Genomic DNA, 12,642 nt, shown 5'->3' with positions numbered 1-12,642 from the left:
GAAGGAAGGAAGGAAGGAAGGAAGGAAGGAAGGAAGGAAGGAAGGAAAGGAGGGAGGAAGGGAAGGAGGGAGGGAGGAAGGAAAGGAGGGAAGGTAAGAAGGGAAGAAGAAATAGGAAGGAAGGAAAGAAGAGAAAGAAAGAGAAGGAAGGATTGAAAGAAGAAAGGAAGGTAGGAAGGGAAGAAGAGATAGAAAGGAAGGAAAGAAGAGAAAGAAAGAAAAGGAAGGAAGGAAGGAAAGAAAGAAAAAGAAAGAGAGAGATAGAAGGGAGGGAGGGGGGAAGGAAGGGAAAGAAAGAAAAGGAAGGAAAGGAGGAAAGAAAGGAAGGAAAGAAGGAAAAAAGGAACAAAGAAAGTAAGGAAGGAAATCCTGAGTCCCTGAGCTCTTTGGTGGTTAATGAAGGAATAATTTAATTTACATGGCTAATAATCAGGTATAATCTAGCCTTTGTTCTGAATTTATCTTGTCCTCTGGAAAACTCATTTGTAGTGACTCATGGGTTGTTTTAGTGGTTACAAATCTACAGAGAATCTTGAACCTAAGCAACTTCTCTGCAGGGCCCATCCTTTGAACTGAAGGGAGACCTCAGGAAGTATAGGAAAAAACAAACCAAGTGTCATCCTGATATATTGTACTGATATAGATTTCTCAAAGCACCAACACAGGCCAGGAAGGTATGTAGAATAAGTGCTGGATTTAGAATCAGAAGACCTGAGCTTGAGTCTGGGCTCCATAGTGGAACTGTCTAAAAACTAGAAGTTTCAGAGAAGGTATCAAGTTACACTGGTAGAGGAAGGTCCTCAGCAAGAACACCCTAATTGCTGAAATCACAGTTTTGGTTTTCTGCCCTCTGCCCCTACCTCCACACACCAAAGTTTCTGTTTCAATTAGTTATTATTATTATTATTCTGATGTAGTATTCACTCAAATTAGGGTACCCAGTTAGCTGCTCTGAATTTGATTAAAGATAACTAAATCAGTCCCCAATTCTGGGTTGTCACCTTTTTAGTTATCCTTTTTCTAGGTTAAATTGCATGAAACCTCTAGGGTTCTTGTGGATTAAAAATAAGTGTTGGCATAAATTAGATCCCATTTTCACTAATTCTAAGGATCTGTAATTTGTAGCTATTCTATCATGAATATTTAAATGGATCTGAGACCTTTCAAATTTGGGCATGACCTCCAATGATGCCAAGCCCACCATATCCATATCTTCCTGCCTTGTGATTCCTGTCCATTTCTTCCCACGGATTCTCCATAGAGGATCTATCCAACATTCTGGATAGATTCATCTAAGGTGTGTTTTTTTAACATTCCATGTAAACCAGTGCAGAACTTGAGATGTCTGTCTGTTATCCCTCCCTCTTCCTGGATGCCTGGTCCACCTCCTTTCCCAATGATGCATTTCCTAGATACTTCTCTTTTACATTTCTTCACATACTGCTACAGCCAGCATTCATTCAGGATGCATTGTTCTGTCCTTTGGGTCAGTTTTCAGCCTTTTGGAGGTTGTGATATTCCAGAATTTGCTGACATTTAACATCATGGAGAGAATACTGATGTTGGAAAGAGAGTGTTACATGTCAAGGAGCAGCTTGGGACTGTGAAAAGTGTTCAACACTTCTCCAAAAGCAACCAATCTCTTCGATTCTGGGCCTATTTCCAGACAATGACATGTGGTTGGGTGGGCAGCCCATTAACTTAGTCCGTCAGTACATATCTCTTGACAGGCACTACAGATGGACATCGAAATGGTGTGGAATGGTTAGGTCATCATCTGGGGATGTGGATATTTTTTGTTTATAGATTTTAAAAAGCATATTTGTTGTAATGGAATCAGACCTGTATTGAAATAAGGATTATATGATCATATATTGAGTGGCGAGGGATTTCACAAACCATCTTGTCTAACCCCCTCATTTTACAGATGAGGAACCCGAGATGGAGAGAAGTTAATGTTTTTCCCAGGGTTCTACAAGGAACAAGTCTCAGAGGTGGGATTTGAACCCAAGATGGCTCTAGTTACAATGTTCTTTGATTTGGGTTCCTAGGATGGGCAGTTTTTTAATTCTTCAGAAAGACATTTAACCCATGAGTTGAAGTTAGGTGATGAAATAGTGAATTTCTGGCTGTCAGGTTAAATGCCTGTCCTTCAAGCCCCTATGCTCCTGGGTGATTATTCATGGAAAGCCTAGATGCTATCAGAGATAACAAATGTTGGAGTTGTTGAGAAGTCATCCATTCAGATTCCCTCATGTTGTTTTTATTCAGTCGTTTCAGTTATGTCCAACTCTTCATGACCCCACTTTGGAGGTTTGCCATTTTCTTCTCCATTTCATTTTACAGATGAGGAACTGAGGCAAACAGGGTTAATTGACTTGCCCAGGTTCACACAGCTAATAATAATCTGTGGTCATATTTGAACTCAGGAAGATGAGTCTTTCTATTTCCAGGCCTGGCACTCTATCCACTGTGCCATTACATTACCAAGGAGTAAATTGAGGCCTATAGATTTATGTATAATTGGATAGCTGCTTTTTATTAAAGTATCATGCTCCACCAAAGTCCTGCCTTATCTAATAAGGTGACCCTAGGTTCACAAAGGTGGTAATAGTAGAGAGCAAATTCTGCCAAGTCATACTAAGCATAAAGGTGGTTTGATTAGAGGCCCAATGAGGATTGACTCTTGCCTGAGGACCAGCCCAGTGAAGTTCTTAAAGGTTCATCCTTAGCTTTGCCTCAGGATGATGAATTTTTCCACCATAGAAACTCTCAAAAAGAAGTAACAGAAGGTCATTCTCAGAGGAAAGAATTTATGGGTTCAAGTCTCATGTACAACACATATTAGCTTTGTGAACCTGGGCAAATCAAAGCTCTCTAGGTCCCCTGGAATTTCTGTAAAGCTAAGTTATAAATGGTCTGCATTTGTACAGGGAGTTTCCATATCAGAAACTCCCTATGCTGATGAGACCACAGGTCTTGATTTCATTTTTTAAAAACAATGCCTCAAAATCAGTACACTAAAGCACAGAGAGGTTACAGTCTTTCTCGGCTCGAGGAGTACCCTTGCCAATGAAATTACAGATCTTTGAAGCACTAAATAAATTGTCATCCATCTACTGTTGCCCCCTCCTTGAGTAAAAAAATCACATAGCCTCAGAATCCACCCTGTCCTTCAAGATTTCCTGTTTATTTCTGGTATATTTTTAATCATGGGAAGCACTGTGGTTGAATCAAAGTTGTGCCAGCTCAGTGGGCAGGAGACTTCAGTTCTACCCCTGGACTCTTCTATCACCTATAATGGGCATCAAGACTTGTAGTCCTTTTCACTTGTTTCCCAATGTGCCAAATGGGAATTGGGCTCCTACTCCATCCTTCAGGCATTCCACCATGCCTAGTTTTTCCCTTGCCTTCAAAAAGTGTCAATGGCCCAGCAATACTTTGCAAGGACCATTGCATGCCACATCTACACCATTCTTCTAAACCAGAACATGGAATATAGAACAATCTTTGGACATGTTACTTCTAAGCTATTTTGGACCTTTCCTTTCCACCATTACTAGTATACCCTGTGACCTTTGCTCCACCCTGATCTTCCTGGTACACAATAGTACTTTCCTCAGCATCCCCTGATGTCCAACACTAAATATTCCTCAGGAATTCATTGAGTATTTCATGTATTGCAAAGCAGCATCCTCTCCTGACTGACTTCCTGTCTCATCAGAAGCTTCCAAGGCAATTTCTTAGGAGCACCACTCCCAAGAACCACCTGCTGATAATACTTTATACACCCTGGAAATTAACTACCCAAACTTACAGTTTCTGTAGTCCAATCAGTAAGAGATGTCAGATTCCCAGTTTGCACCAAACCCAGGATAGGAGTGCCTTTGGATGTGATTACTTGGTTTATGTTATATTGTTTGATGCCTGTATAATTGTATTTCTCCCTGTCTGATCCTTTTTATGTTTATTTCTATTGAAGAATTGCTGTTTTAGATTACAAGCTTCTAAAGGACAAGGATTTTATTCATTGAACTGATCTCATAAAGTATATGGCTTAATATTGTGTAGACGTGTGCTATATAAATAGCTTTTCTTAAAAAAATGTTGTTTATTATTCATGATAATATATTAGGATAACATATTCATACTATAACCATACTTTCCACCACTTCTCCATATTCTTGCTCCATTCTGGTCAGACTTTTCTAGTTGCTGGCCCAGAAAACATTACATGCCTTCTTTCTTCCACTCATACTGTTATCCTAAAGTTTACACTCCATCTCCATCAGGAATTTTCTCCTCTCTGCAGAAAACCATCACTGTGAAGGTATAGACCCAAGGCAAAAATCAGAGGCTGGGTCTTTGCCATACATACAAGAGTCTGATATAGGGGGAAGCTGATTAAGATTAGCATCAAGGGTGCCCATGAAAGAGGAAAGAAACCAAAAAAGAAATGACAGCTTTAGAATGTTGTGAAAGGTAAGAGGGACAATAATAATGACACATATTTGCATGGCCCTTAACAGTTTTAAGAGTCATTTATAGGCATCGGCAATCAATCAAAAATATTTCTGAAGTACCTATTATGAGCTAGTCAGTGTATTCAACACTGAGGATACAAAAACACAAAAGAAACAGTCTTTCTCCTCAAGGAGCTTTCATTTTATTCTTTGTTCACACAGTTTTGAATCTGTGATTTGTTACCATCTAACTGGAAAAAAAGAAGAAATATAGTTTTAACTTACTGCTTAATAAAATGGCTCCAAATGCAAAGAAGTAAAAGGAAATAATGCTAGCTTTAATGCTATATACTGTAACACTCAGAAAAACCCATTGTGGTATGAGGAATTCAGAGAGACATGGGAAGATTTGTATGAACTGAGGCAGCGTAAAGTAAAGCTAACCAAGAGAATAATGCCTGCGGTAGCATGAAAGGAAACAACGAGACAATCAAACAATTGAACAGCAATGATTGATCTTGGTCCCAGACAATAAAAGATGAAACATGCCTTTCTCTTCTTGGCGCAGGATTACGAATGTAACATACTATGCACTGCTATCAGAAGAGGCCCCACTTGTTGGTCAGTTGTGCCTAACTTGTTCTTTGTTACAAAGGAAGACTGACTGTGACAGCAATGGGAGGAAGACGGTAGTATATACACACACACACATATACACACATATGTATATATAAGATATTAGCAAAACTGAAAGAGATATGCTATCGTGGTTACTAATGAACATTTTTAATGAATGCTTTTTATTTGTTGATTGTGAAGAAATTCTATTTTCCTTGTGCTGTAACATTTTTTGCCCTTAAAACAAAAGGATTGTATATTGGCTACCAAATGAACGACTGGAAGGGTCAATGGAACTGTAGCTCATAACCGTGGAAAGTAAGCCGATCCCTTTAAACTCCCCCTTCTTCCTTCTGCTTCCTCTTAGGCACCCAGTACACTCTTGTTCTGTCCTGTTCCCTATCCTTATTACAACTTGCCCTTGGGAAAGGATATTACAAATTCATTCACTAAAGATGGACGTGATTGATTAAGATAAATATATGACCTCTCTCAGGGCTTATTTTGCTTCTTGCCTAGGAATTTAGGCTAAATTGAGAATGAATTTCCAAAAAAAGGGAAAAGACCCATACATACAAAATATTTCTAGCAGTTCATTTTTATAGTAGCAAAATACCGGAAACTAAGGGACTTCCCACCTATTGGAGAATGGCTAAAATGATAAACAAATGATATATGAATTTAATGGAATATTATCGAACTACAAGAAATGACACAATGGATAGTTCCACAGGAAACTGGGAAAATTTCTATGAATGTAAGTAGATTCCCCGATGAACAGAGTCAAGGAGACGATCCATACAATGACATTATAAAGAACAACTCTGAAGGGCTCTGACCAGAGCAATTGCAAACCTTGATTTCAAAGGCTTGAAGATGAAGCATGCTAACCATCTCCTGCCAGAGACATGATGGACTAAAAATGCAGATTAAGATAACCATTTTTGGACTTGGTGAATGGGGGCATTTGCTTCATTTGATGATGCCGATTTCTTATGAGGCTTTTCTTTTCTCTCTTGTTGTTTGGAGGAAGGGAATCACATAAATGCTTGTAACTGGGAAAGATATAGAAGGAAGTTTTTTAAAGAATAAATTTTTAATTTTCAAATTTTTAACTAGGTAATGGTATGGCCAGGGAGGTTAGTGAGTCCCTAAAATTTCACCGAGAAAGTCCAGGGACCCAAATCACCATAATTATCTCTGGATATATTTAATGAGAAGTCATCCTAGTCACTTTTGCTAGGTAGTAGAGGGTTAAAAACCACTTCTTGCCAGTAAAATGGAGTCATGAAAATTCCAGTTCTCTTCTTTTTTTTTTAAGCAATCGGGGTTAAGTAACTTGCTCAAGGTAACACGGCCAGTTATTTCTGGGTGTGGTGCTGAGTGTCTGGAGCCGGTGCTCTTATCTGCTGAGCCACCTGGCCGCCCCTAAGCAATTGGGGTTAAATAACTTGCTCAAGGTTACACGGGTGTTTCTGGGTGGGTGCTAAGTGTCTGAGCCGGGGATTCGATCGCCAGATCTTCTCAACACTGGAGCCGGTGCTCTTACTCGCTGTGCTACCTGGCCGCCCCTCAGTTCTCTTCTTAATGGGGAAACCTTCATCCATGGTGATAGAGAAAGCTTTCCAATCAATTAGAGCAGAAAAACTGAATAAGTCCCTGCAATCCTCTCTCTGTCTTGTTTTCTCTGCTTCTCTTAGCAATTCTGTGACATCTGGAGGCATATCCATACACATAGCATACTGAATAAATGAACGCTTGCCCCCTCCCCCAACCCTTCCTCCTCCTCTAAAGAAGGAGAAAGAATTCAATGGACATAATCCTCACTTATCCAAACACCATTTGCCCTTCATGCAGTTGGCTTCTCACTGATGTTAATCTAAGGGCAGACAATGTGAAAAGCAATACCTCCTTTTTGGTTTCCCTGAAATGAGTGTTCTTCTAGACAAGTGGTCTCTGTATCATGAACCCTAAGGAGGAAAATTTGCTCCTTGGGAAAGAGGCTGTAAGGGGGTGAGGGTTTCGCTTGACTATGAAGTTGTGGGGAAAGCAGGCCCCAGGCCTGCTGTTGGCACTCTGTCTGGGGCCCGTCACCCCACACAAGTTACAGGCTTTGCTTGGAGTATGGGTGGACTCAATAATTCTCTACTACCGGCAATCCAATTCCTCATTTATGGATCTCTCTCGGACATTCTGAATTGGCATGTTCCACTCAGTACAGCCTCTACTGAATCTGTGGGGCCTGGGGCTGGTCATGGTGTGAAAACTCACTTATTAGAGCCCTGTAAAAAAAAACAAAAACTGCCAAACTGAAAATAGATTTCTGGGTTGAAAAGAGCTCTGGGAGGGGAGGAAGCCTGAACAGAGCTTGTACCTTTTAAAGGGAGGGAAAAAAAGATGAAAAGAAGAGCTTTTATCTTGACTCCCTCATCTACTTCATTATTGAAAAAGGGATTACGGGATGGCTAGGTGCTCGGTGGAGCCCCAGCCGTGAAGTCAGGAGGACCTGAGTTCAAATCTGGCCTCAGATCCTTAACACTTACTAGCCGTGCGACCTTGGGCAAGTCACTTATCCCCAAATGCCCTGCTCTGCCTCCTCCAAAAAGCGGGAAAAAAAGAAAAAGAAAAGAAAAAAAGAAATGAAAACGAGATCTGACCTCATATCCTCTATCCCTTTCTGAGTTCCTTTGTTCCCCCTGGCTCAGAGTTGTTCTCATGTGGTGGCCTGGATAGATGATAGTGTAATAGCATCCGTATTGCACTAGCATAACCAAAGAACTTGCATATCCATTATTACTGCATCAGATCACTACAACAACCCTATTTAGTAGGTAGGGAGGTAGCTAGGTGGTTCAGTGGATAGATCACCCAGCCTGAAGTCAGGGAGACTCATCTTCACCTCTTCTAATCTTTATAGCCAATCACCACTCTGAAACAGTCACCTTTTGTTTTAATCTGAACTGACTCTTCACTGTCCCATGAAAACATCATACCTCTTCCTCCTTTTCTCCTTCCTTCTTTCCTTCCTTCTCTCTTTCTTCCTTTCTTTTCCCCTTTCTTTTCTGCCTTCCTTCTTTCCTTTCCCCTTCTCTTTTCTCCCTCCCTCTCTTCCTTCCTTCTTCCCTTTATCCATCTCTTCCTCCCTCTCTTTCTTATTTCCTTTCTTCTTTCTTTCATCTCTCCCTTGTTTCTTTCCTTCTTCCCTCCTTTCCTTCCTTTCTTCCTTCCTTTTTTTCTGTCCTATCCAAATCTTGCCCATTCTTTAGAGCTCAAGAACTCCTGTCTTTGCAGGATTCTTTCCTTTCCCTGGGAGGAGAAGACCAATGGTATATGCTGCTGAACATGGAGTTCATTTAGATGTAATGCCCAAGAGGCCCATTCTGAATCAGTCTTTTTAACAGAATTCCAATGTCTCTACTCATTCCCTTCTGGCCTTCTTTTATGACTGGGGGAAAAAGTTTCTTAATTCTTCCCTGTGCCATTTCATGGGGCTTCAAGGAGAATGAAAATGATGAACACACTGCCGTTCTTGTGGAATAAATAGTTCTTACACAGCCAAACTAAAGTGATTTGCAATATGGATTTTCTCCTCCAAGTTATTAGAATAAATTTGGTCAGCACATTCAGCCCCGTCTTCTGTGACGCATTAAGTTAACACAACCCTTCTCTCCTCATTTAAAATTTTGGATGGAATCTTGAATTTGTCTTGGCAAGTTGGGCAGAGGGAGATGGGGGCACTGGGAGAGTAATTTGTGGATTTGTTTTGTTCAAGTGAGATGATCAGTTTCAATTCCCAAATTGAGTCAGGGGGCTGGCCCTAGCAGAAGAAGGGATCCAAGCTGGATACTGAAGCCACTAGACCTTTAGTAGTAATGGTAATAACTATCATTTGAGTAGGGAGTTGATCAGAGAACCCTTAATCAATTGAATTTCCCTCCCCCAATTCACTTCATGATCTTACAGGGCATTACATCAAAAAGTGGCATTTCCCATAGAGCTGAACGTGAGTGCTAACTCAGTGCTAGAGGATACATGCTCTGAGGCTGAAACAGCAATTCAGCGATTCTGATTAGACTCCATGTGTCTCCATGAATAAGAGATAGTGTCATTGTAATGGTGATGGAGTTGGAAACGACCTTTTCCTTTTGTAGTCTCTAACAGAGGTAGAAAAGAGTTTATCATCTCCCCCTGGGCCCTGCCTCTTTTTTGATGAATTCAATATTTTCACTCCCCTATATTTTCAGAAAGATGGGTAAAAGGTATGGGGGGGACAGGGGGAAAAAGCATTTATTAAGCACCTACTATTTGCTGAGAACTGTGTAAGCACTTTACAAATATTATCTCATTTGCTTCTCACAACAAACCTGAAAGATATGCATTATTATTATCCCTATTTTACAATTGAGGAAACTGAGGCAGACCAAAATTAAGTGATTTGCCTCAGATCTTCCAGACTCCAGGTCTTTATCTACTTTATCTACTGTTCCACCTAGTAATTTCCATACCTCCTCTCCTTTTGCTCCCAGTGACAATGGTGGTAACAATAACATGACAGCAAAAACATGGGCCTGCCCAGGAGAACCAGAATCCTTAGCCACTTGCTTCTTAATGCCAAAGTACATGCCAAGGCAAATGTAAAATACCCATTCAACATTCCCACAGAGGGCCTTAACCTTTGCGGGGGTGAGGAGAGGAGTATGATGAATACAATGGGCTAAATGAGATATTTTACATATTTTGTACTTTTCATGCATTCTTATGAGTGTTTTATGCCAAGTACTTTCAGTGGTAAAGGAAATAAAACTGCCGTTCTATCTCTGATACCTATGATGTACAATGTTTACCTTTTCAAAAGGGATCCCTTTTGGAGGAGATCCTATGCACAAACCATATCTAAGTTTTGTGGTAGAGATTTCCCTTGGAGTCACTCTGGGGTGGGAGGCAACAAGCCAGTAGAGGGAGAGAAAAGTCTAGAGTCAAACTCACACTCAGGATCCTGATTCTGTATGATCTAAGAGTTGGCATCTTCTTGTGGTGAGGAGACCCCCTTAAGCTGGGGATGGCATCATTATCCCCATCATCACCACCATCACCATAACCATCATCATCATCACCATCATCATCACCATCATCATCATCACCATCATCATCACCACTATCACCATCGTCAATGTGATCATCATAATGCTGCTGTGACTGATAACTGACCTTCTTATAGCATTTTAAGGTCTGAACATACTTTATATGTTTCAAATCATTTGATCCTCAAAACAATCCTGTGTGATAAATGCTATATGTATCATTATCCCAATTTTACAATTTTAAAAAATCCAAAGATTTCTTAACAGAGGTGAAGTGATTTGTCCAGGGTCACTTAGTTAAAATAGTAACTCAAGTGAAATTAGAACCCAGGCCTTTCTGGTTCCACTTCCAGTTGCCCCATTCATGTTCTTCATTTTGCTCTCAGTGATTGAATAAAAAATGAAGGCAGCAGACAGAAGTGACCAGGGGCTACAGACATCATACAATCGTTTGGAAAGTTTCCCTTATTTACTTGCAAATTTCTAGTTCAGCCTATGCCCCAATCAAGTAATTTATGACCTATCTTAAATGATGACCATATATATTAGGAACTTTTGCCACAATGTTGTAGTAAAAAATATTTAGTGTATCAATATGTCAGTGAAACAGCCCTGTATTGCAGGTGTCAGCTAACTATGGCCCATTGGTCAAATGTCCCTGCCCCTTTTGGTGCAACAAGAGTTAAGAAATGTTTTTACATTTATGGCTGCATTTGGCCCCTGGGCCTTAGTTTTCTGACTGACTCCTGCCCTATTCCATTGATCCCATTAGACTTAGAGTCAGATAAGCTACTTCAAGTTTATTTCCAAATTAACAGATTGACAGTATGCCCAAACACCACTGTTTGCTGATTCAGAAGATACCTCATTGCCTTTGAAAAACTTACAGACTAGTTGGGAATAAGAGGCAAAGTAGACAGAGACCAGCATAAGACAAGATTATGTCAAAAGTTAGAAGGGATAATAAAGGAAGGCTTTGGGAAGGAGGTGGGATTTTTATAGAGCCTTGAAGAAAGCTTGGATTTCTGAAGAGGTCATTCCAGGAGTTAAGATGGGAAATACTTTCCCAGCCTTGGGGATGTTGCTTTCAGTTTTGCCTTGTCTATATAAATATAGTGTAATCTATCATTTTCTTGTACAAAACTTCCCACAGTTTCTTTCCAATCAGGCTCTGGGATTCTTACTTGAGTTTACCCAATATTGATTCAAAACCAAGAAACATTCTCTTTATTCCAGTATACTTAGTGCCTGGGCTGAGGTGAGACTATAGATGTTGAAAATGTAGGCATATTTGATGTGCATACATCATTAGAAGGAACAAACATATTTGCTGTCTCTGAAGATTGATTCCCTATGCAAAGTATTGCAAAATACGAGATGCAAGATATGACCTCTGCCTTTAAAGACTTTGCCGTTTGGTGAAAGAATTAGGACACATATGTGAGTCGATATGGTGTGTTTTGCCCAGGTAGGTATGTCCACATAGGTCTGTCTAGATAGGGCTCTCAGGGAGGCAGGAATAAATATTTCTAAAACTCCTGTGTACCTTTCTCCAAGTGAAATTGTGATTCCTGCCAGGAGAGGAGGCAGAAGAGACTGATACCAGAGGCTGGCCACTCTGCCCTACTCAAAGAAATCTGCTCCACTAAATATTGTTAGTCTGGTGAGAGGAAATCATTTTTAGGTTCAAACTGAGCTCCTAATCACTATCCCTTAACAGGGAAGTAGTACCCCAAGCTATATACCCAAGGCTTTACTACCTTTCAACTAAATACAATTCAACCATGAACAAACATAGCAAATCTCAAATAAACCCATTAATCCAACATGATAACAAACAGAAATCAGAGACAGTGTACAGATGAGAATATGCAAGACAGCACATAGAGTGAATGAACTATCTCCACTCAACCAAGAAAGGTTCCTAGAACTTACCCAAAGGAAAGTTCCCTGGCATTTAGTTTAGTAAGCTGAGGACGAGGACTTGATCTTTCTCTCCCTTCAGGAACATGAAGAGAGTATGGAACTTCATTTCTTCTTTCTTGAAGCTGGAAGCCAGAAGACCAGGATCTCTCTTCTCTCTCAAGCTCTGACCAAGTCTATCCCTCACATAGGTGAAGAGTATTGAATAATCAACTTCCAGTAATGAGGAAAGTTCAAATGGGCTTTGAGCTGTGGGTTACAAATACATAGAAAGACAAAGTAGCTTTAAAAAATTCAGTGTGGACAGGGAATTCACTACTTTATAAATAGCTCATTTTATAGCTAGACAATAAAATTGTTGGCAAGTCCTCAGTTGAACTGAAATGTTCGTCTATAACTTCTCTGTTGGACCTAATTCTACCCTCTGGATCAAAACAGAAAAATATAATCTTTCAAGCATTTGAAAATAACTATCCTATCTCCTTTCAGTCTTCTTAAGGCTAAATACCTCTATTTGCTTCAGTCATTCTTCATATGAGATGGTTTTCAGCCAGACC

At 40.1% G+C, this 12,642-nt stretch overlaps 1 long non-coding RNA gene across 2 annotated transcripts in view; it reads right to left on the bottom strand.

Moving 5' to 3' along the window:
* LOC138159986 (uncharacterized) overlaps positions 1–12,642 on the bottom strand; it is an 80,350-nt gene that overhangs the window by 2,012 nt on the left and 65,696 nt on the right. For both annotated transcript variants that reach the window (XR_011168037.1, XR_011168038.1), the window contains one exon: positions 12,098–12,334. This is a non-coding gene — a long non-coding RNA (uncharacterized lncRNA). The remainder of the gene's footprint in view (positions 1–12,097; positions 12,335–12,642) is intronic.

This window comes from Petaurus breviceps, unplaced genomic scaffold (assembly GCF_028583685.1).
Source record: "Petaurus breviceps papuanus isolate PSGF00001 unplaced genomic scaffold, PetGlider_PUasm1.0 178, whole genome shotgun sequence".
Lineage (NCBI taxonomy): Eukaryota > Metazoa > Chordata > Mammalia > Diprotodontia > Petauridae > Petaurus > Petaurus breviceps.
The sequence above is the reverse complement of the archived record's forward strand: the minus strand, read 5'-3'. Positions and strand labels throughout refer to the sequence as shown.